The sequence below is a fragment of the Cupressus sempervirens genome, chromosome 5, assembly GCF_028749045.1.
Source record: "Cupressus sempervirens isolate cs-2001-9-10 chromosome 5, ASM2874904v1, whole genome shotgun sequence".
Taxonomy (NCBI): domain Eukaryota; kingdom Viridiplantae; phylum Streptophyta; class Pinopsida; order Cupressales; family Cupressaceae; genus Cupressus; species Cupressus sempervirens.
In genome coordinates this window covers 657,278,987-657,284,986 of record NC_143122.1, presented here as the reverse complement: position 1 = coordinate 657,284,986, position 6,000 = coordinate 657,278,987, and the positions used below count along the sequence as shown (strand labels likewise).

Genomic DNA, 6,000 nt, shown 5'->3' with positions numbered 1-6,000 from the left:
ACAAAAGATTGATTAGCAACATAAGTGGATATCTTAATATGAATCGTAAGACTTTAGAAAGAGCTGTAAAGAGAAGGGTTAACTTTGAATGTGATCCAACAAATACTTTATGGACTTCTAGTGGTAGACTCCCGAGATATGATATGAAACTTACTAGTGAAGTCAAAAGTTTGATTGAATTTTTTTGGCATGATAATACAAGAGTATCACCTAATTCAAGAGATGTTCTTAAATTGAGAATTAGGTCAAAAATACATGATCCACATCCTAAACACCTTTTAGACATGACTCAAAGTGAATTGTTTAAAAAATTTGTAGATGGTAAGGTATTAAATATTACCATTAGTCAAAGATCTTTTGAAAAGTGTAAACCATGGTATGTAAGGATTACCGAGGAAAGAATCACATGTTGTTGTAAAAATCATATTCAATTTCGTTACCATTATGATGTATTCGATCTATACATGGTACCATGCATAGTAAAGATATGTTGCAAGAATGCGGTATAAAAATATCACCTCAAACTATAAAAGATTTCATATCAGGTTTTTTTTGTAAGCCACCTAATGATCAATACTTTCTTTTCAATGCATGTCTTTCTAGTACATGTGATATGTGTGGCAATCTTTCTTTGTTAGATGAATTTTTTCATGAAAATGCTTTGACTACTTTTGGACAACAATTAGTTGAAGTAAAAAGATTCAAAACTATTGAATATCCATTGAAGGATGGGAAGATTGGAAGAAGGCGTGATCTAGTTATAGATAAAGTTAGTTGTCATGCATTTATGGATGAGTTTAAGAGTGTGATCATACTAAAATATGTTAAACACTCTCAATATTCTAGATGGCTTGGTGGACAATTTTGCATATGTAAGAATACATTTCCAATTGGATTCAATCTAGGGTTACAATAAGAAAACCATAGCTTTGATACCACTTGTAAGAAAACTTGCAAGAAAGAATATAACTATTTCCACATAACCCATAATAGATCTGAAATGAATATGCAATTAAAATCCACATGCAAGAGAATAGACAACATACCCACAAAATGTGACACAAGATATACCCTGGGAAACCCTCATTGAGGGAGAAACCTAGCCTCCAAAAGCATCCATCACCATGTATTATTCAACAAAAACAACATTACAATACGATCATGGAAGCCTTCAAAGCCATAGCCACAACTGAGAAATCCATGTGAACAGGCATGAATCAACACATCCCATGCCATGCTTCCAACCTTCACAAATGCTCCCTTGGCCCTTGTCCTGCTCAACTCTTTCCTTTTTGCCTTCTGTCTTCTCACATTGACACAACAACTACCCTTGTGGCTGCTTATATAGTAGCAAGTCCCACAAAACTATCAAGTGGTATTATATAAACCATGTGCTACCTAATCCATTGACCCCACATTTAATACTGGAATTTAAATTCTTTTCTCCAATATTAAATAATTACATAAAATATTATCACAATGTTACAATACAACTCATTAAGTATATCCCATGGGGATCTTTACATGTTGCACATCTATCTAGGTGCTCCTACATACAACATTACATAATAACATAAAATAAAATAATATAAAAATATTATGCAATGTGTGCAACACCCATTAACTTAGAATAAAGCATTATCTCCTTCACTATTTTTTTGAGTCCAACAATCTTTCTTCTTATGCCCTGGTTTACCATAGTACTGGCAATCTCTTAGTCCTCTATATTGAGACCTCTTCCCCTTTGACTTTCCTCTTGATTTCCCATGATTTTTGGAATTATTCCCTCTCTTAGTCATTCTGCCTCTACTTTGTGCATTCATGTAGATCCACTTGGGGTTTTCCTACAAATTTCTTCATTGAAAATAACATTGATCACATCATCATATTTTAAGGTATTAGATCCAAAAATAGAATTACTCACAACCATTACCAAGCCATTCTAACTTTCAAGGAAATAACACAAAATCAAGAGAGCCCTAATTTCTTTATCAAAATTAATAGCCACAAAAGATAACTAACTAGTAACAATATTAAACTCATTTAAATGATCTGCAATAGATCTACCTTATGCCATCTTCATATTAAATAAACACTTCATGAGAAATACCTTATTTGAAGTGGAGGGCTTTTCATACAGTTTTGCTAGGGTTTCCATCAACTCTTTCATTGTCTTTTCTTTTGTAATGTTAAATGTTACTGATGGTACCAAGCATAATCAAATGCTTCCAAGTGCCTTTTTGTCTAAAACTTCCCATTCCTCATTTGTCATAGTTCCTTGTTTTTAGCTTTTCCTTCCAACAACTTCCATAAATCTTTCTGATAAGGATAGTCCTCAATTTGCATTTTTCATAATTGAAAGTTCTACCCATTAAACTTGTAAACCCTCAGCTTACCCTCATTTTCCTTTGTTCCCACTCAACTATGAGACTTCCACTCAACTGTGAGACCTTCCTATAGAGGATCTCTAAAAAAAAGGATGATGGTCTAGTAAAAAAAAATGGTGAGAGTCTGGCAAAAAAAAACAATGACCATCTAGCTCTGATACCACTTGTTAGGATTAACACTGCTACAAGAACCAAATTTTGCATCATACATTATGAAAATCCCTAACCCTAAGCCTATTTTATATAATATTTTTGCTGCTTACAAAATTAGGGTTAGAATAATATAAAAATAGTAGTTGACACCATTTACAATAGAAGAGCATTTTTGGTGCACTTGGGGCATTGCTCAAGGACCCTATAGGGGTGCTGCCTCTTGACCCCATCTTGGGAGAAATAACCCCAAATCCTTGTAGAAATAATCTAGAGGGAAACTACATCGAATAAAACTCTAAGTCTAATTAGGCTCCACATCACAACACCAAAATCAATGGTATGTAGATATTGCAAATTACCTAACCATAGGAAAGATATCAGCTCACTTCTACAGAAAAGAAAGGAAGTTACTCTATGAAAAGAGCTTTAACAATTCTAGATTTTCTAGATTCATGTTTTATATTGGACTTGATCATGTAATGGGATAGTGTATATAAGAAGATGAAACATATCTTGAGGGCATGCCATGATGAGCCCTATGGAGGTCATTTTGTAGCCAAAAGGACAACCTTTAAAATATTGACAACTGGGTACTATTGGCCAAGTTTACACAAGGATGCAACTAGATACACCAAGAGATGTGATAAGTATCAATGTATGGGAAGACCCACTAAATTATATGAAATGCCCTTGCAACCTCAAGTAGTTGTTGCATCCTTTGATAAATGGGGGATTGACTTTGTAGGTCTTATTGAACCCTCTTCATAAGGTAAATCCTATATCTTAGTTTGCACTAATTATGTAACTAAGTGGGCAAAGGCCAAAACTATGAAACACCCACAGGATAATAATGTTGCAAAGTTCATGTATGAATCCATCTTTACATAGTTTGGAGTTCCCAGAGAGTTGACATCTGATCAAGGAGCTCAGTTTACATCTAATCTAATAGCTACTCTCATGGAAGAATATACTATTCAACATGGTAAATCATCACCTTACCACCCACAAGCTCATGGCCAAGTAGAAGTTACCAATAGAGATATGGAAGCCATTCTCACAAAAAATAGTAGCACTTGATAGAAAGGATTGGGCCATACACCTTCCTAAAGCTCTTTGGGTTTATAGAACCAGTTGGAAATATACAATGGGTTTTATTCTTTTTGAGCTCGTCTATTGTAGGTTAGATGTAATTCCTATAGAGTTTGAATATAAAACATTAAGAACTACTTTGGAGCTTAGTATAGAGCTCTTTATTGCACAACAAGACCAAATCTCAAGTTTAAATGGTCTTGATGAATGCACAAATCTGCATTGAACAACATCAAAATCATCTAGCATCAACAAAAACAATGGCATGATAAGTTTATCAATGATAAAATGTTTGCTATAGGAGATTGGTCCATTCTTTATGATTCCAACTATCAACACAATTTAGGAAAGTTTCAAACTTGTTGGTTATGACTGTATAAAATTTTTGTGTTTCCAAATGGAGCAGTCCAGTTGTCTACTATTGATCCTATTTGATTCAAGTGACTTGTCAGTGGGCATCGCCTCAAGATCTACAACAAACTAGTAAGTCACGAGGAGTTCCTAAATCACTTTTAGCATAGTGAAGATATACTCATTCCTGTAGATGAGCAATCTAGGTCCCTACCATGACTATTTCCAAGTTTTGATTCCATTCAATATTTTCATAATAAACACTTTCTTCTTGAAAGTACTTTATCCACCTTACATTTCATCTCTCTCTCTCTCTCTCTCTCTCTCTCTCTCTCTCTCTCTCTCTCTCTCTCTTCCATCCTTCCATCCCATCCCATCACTCCATCATTTCTGATGATTTTTTTCAGCACACTTTCCTACAATGCCTACCAAGTACATGCCACATACTCTTAAATATATTTTATTTTATTCACTCTTTATTAGAAATTCATATTGTTTAACTTTATTACTCTTGCATATATCCTATCTTGGTGTGACCCATGCCTATACTTAGTTGGGGGGATATTCATGTTTCAAAATTTCTAATTGCATGTAAACTTTAAAATCTATTATCTTATGAGATGACTATCATCACATATTGATGACTTGTCCTTCTGTGATTGCATCATTAAGGGAGTTAAGGACATTAAAGTTGAGCTTAACTTTTAATGATAATTGGCAACATTTTTGGGGTGACATGAGTGAAAAATTATGAGATTAGATGTAAGGAAGGATATCATGAGATTGCATGCATTAAAAATCTTTATGAAGAACAAACTGACAGTATGCTATTTTCTTTGTCTAGTACCATAATATTGCAAATTCTGTTAACTTACAATTGTTGAACTCTAGAAAATGGTACAATTTTCTTAAAATTATACTATGAGTAACAATGGGTGGAGGTCTCTAGATGTATGAACTATTTTCTCACAGATTTTTGTTGGGTGATGTGGCCAGTCATGAGATTTCTTGGAGAAGAGGATGGTTAGATTATTACCTTAGTCTCAAGTGATTTGATGAGGAGGTTTCTCTTCAAATTTTTAGCACCTTGAAGGATGGATTTGCAATGGTTAAGGGAATTAGAATTGAATTTACAGAAGATGTGGTAGCCAAAGTCACTAGGTTACCCTAGGAAGAAGAAAATTAGGCAAAAGATTTTGACCTACAAATGACTAGGGCATAGTTTAGTATGCATCTTGACCCTTCGTTGGACATTGAAAAGAAATAGGGTACCTCCAAATTATCATTTATTTTAAAGTTTGTCCAATCAAAAACATTTATCATTCAATACTTCACATGTGAAGGTCATTAAAAATACCTGCATACCCTACATTTCAAGATTTTGGCTCATTTAGTGACATGACTATCGATAGGTAAATTTTCCCAATTTCTTGTTTAACATTGTTAAGAAGCAAGATTCTTTAGTATAATCAAGAAAGTATTAGTCTATCTCCCATCACTTCTTGATAAAATTAGTTGTGGAAAGAAAATTGAACAAATAATCCATTGGGACATGGGAAGAGTTTTTGTAGTTAAAAGAGGTAGATCCTAGGTTGGTCGGCACTAGAGGCCAAGGGGTTGGATGAAGGGAAAGGTCATCTACTAGTTTTTGTAAGGTTATTCTTAGGACTAAAAATGTTCCTAAAGCCTCTCCCTCCATCTCTAGACCAACTAAGAAGAGAATCTATAAATTTTATGCTTCCATCTCTAGCAAAAAGAAAAACAAAAATAGAGAAGTTGCTAGTGCCACCAAGACCCCATTATCTATTAAGACTAGGTCTACTATTAAGGAAGGAAAAGTTAAAGCCATGAGAGCTAAAGAAGAGAAATTAGAACAACAACATGATGATGAAAGTAATGTTAATGAAACCCTACACTCACAAGAAGAGGAAGCTTTAGAGAAACCTCCTAAAGCACCTACTATAGAAATGTTTGCAAGCAAGAGGAAATGAAATAATCCTTCATGCCTATCTACACCTCC

General features: G+C 34.1%; 1 pseudogene; it reads left to right on the top strand.

The window, feature by feature from the left end:
- The first annotated feature begins 5,827 nt into the window (after window positions 1-5,827).
- Window positions 5,828-6,000, top strand: part of LOC149557594 (GDT1-like protein 4) — a 41,433-nt pseudogene continuing 41,260 nt past the window's right edge.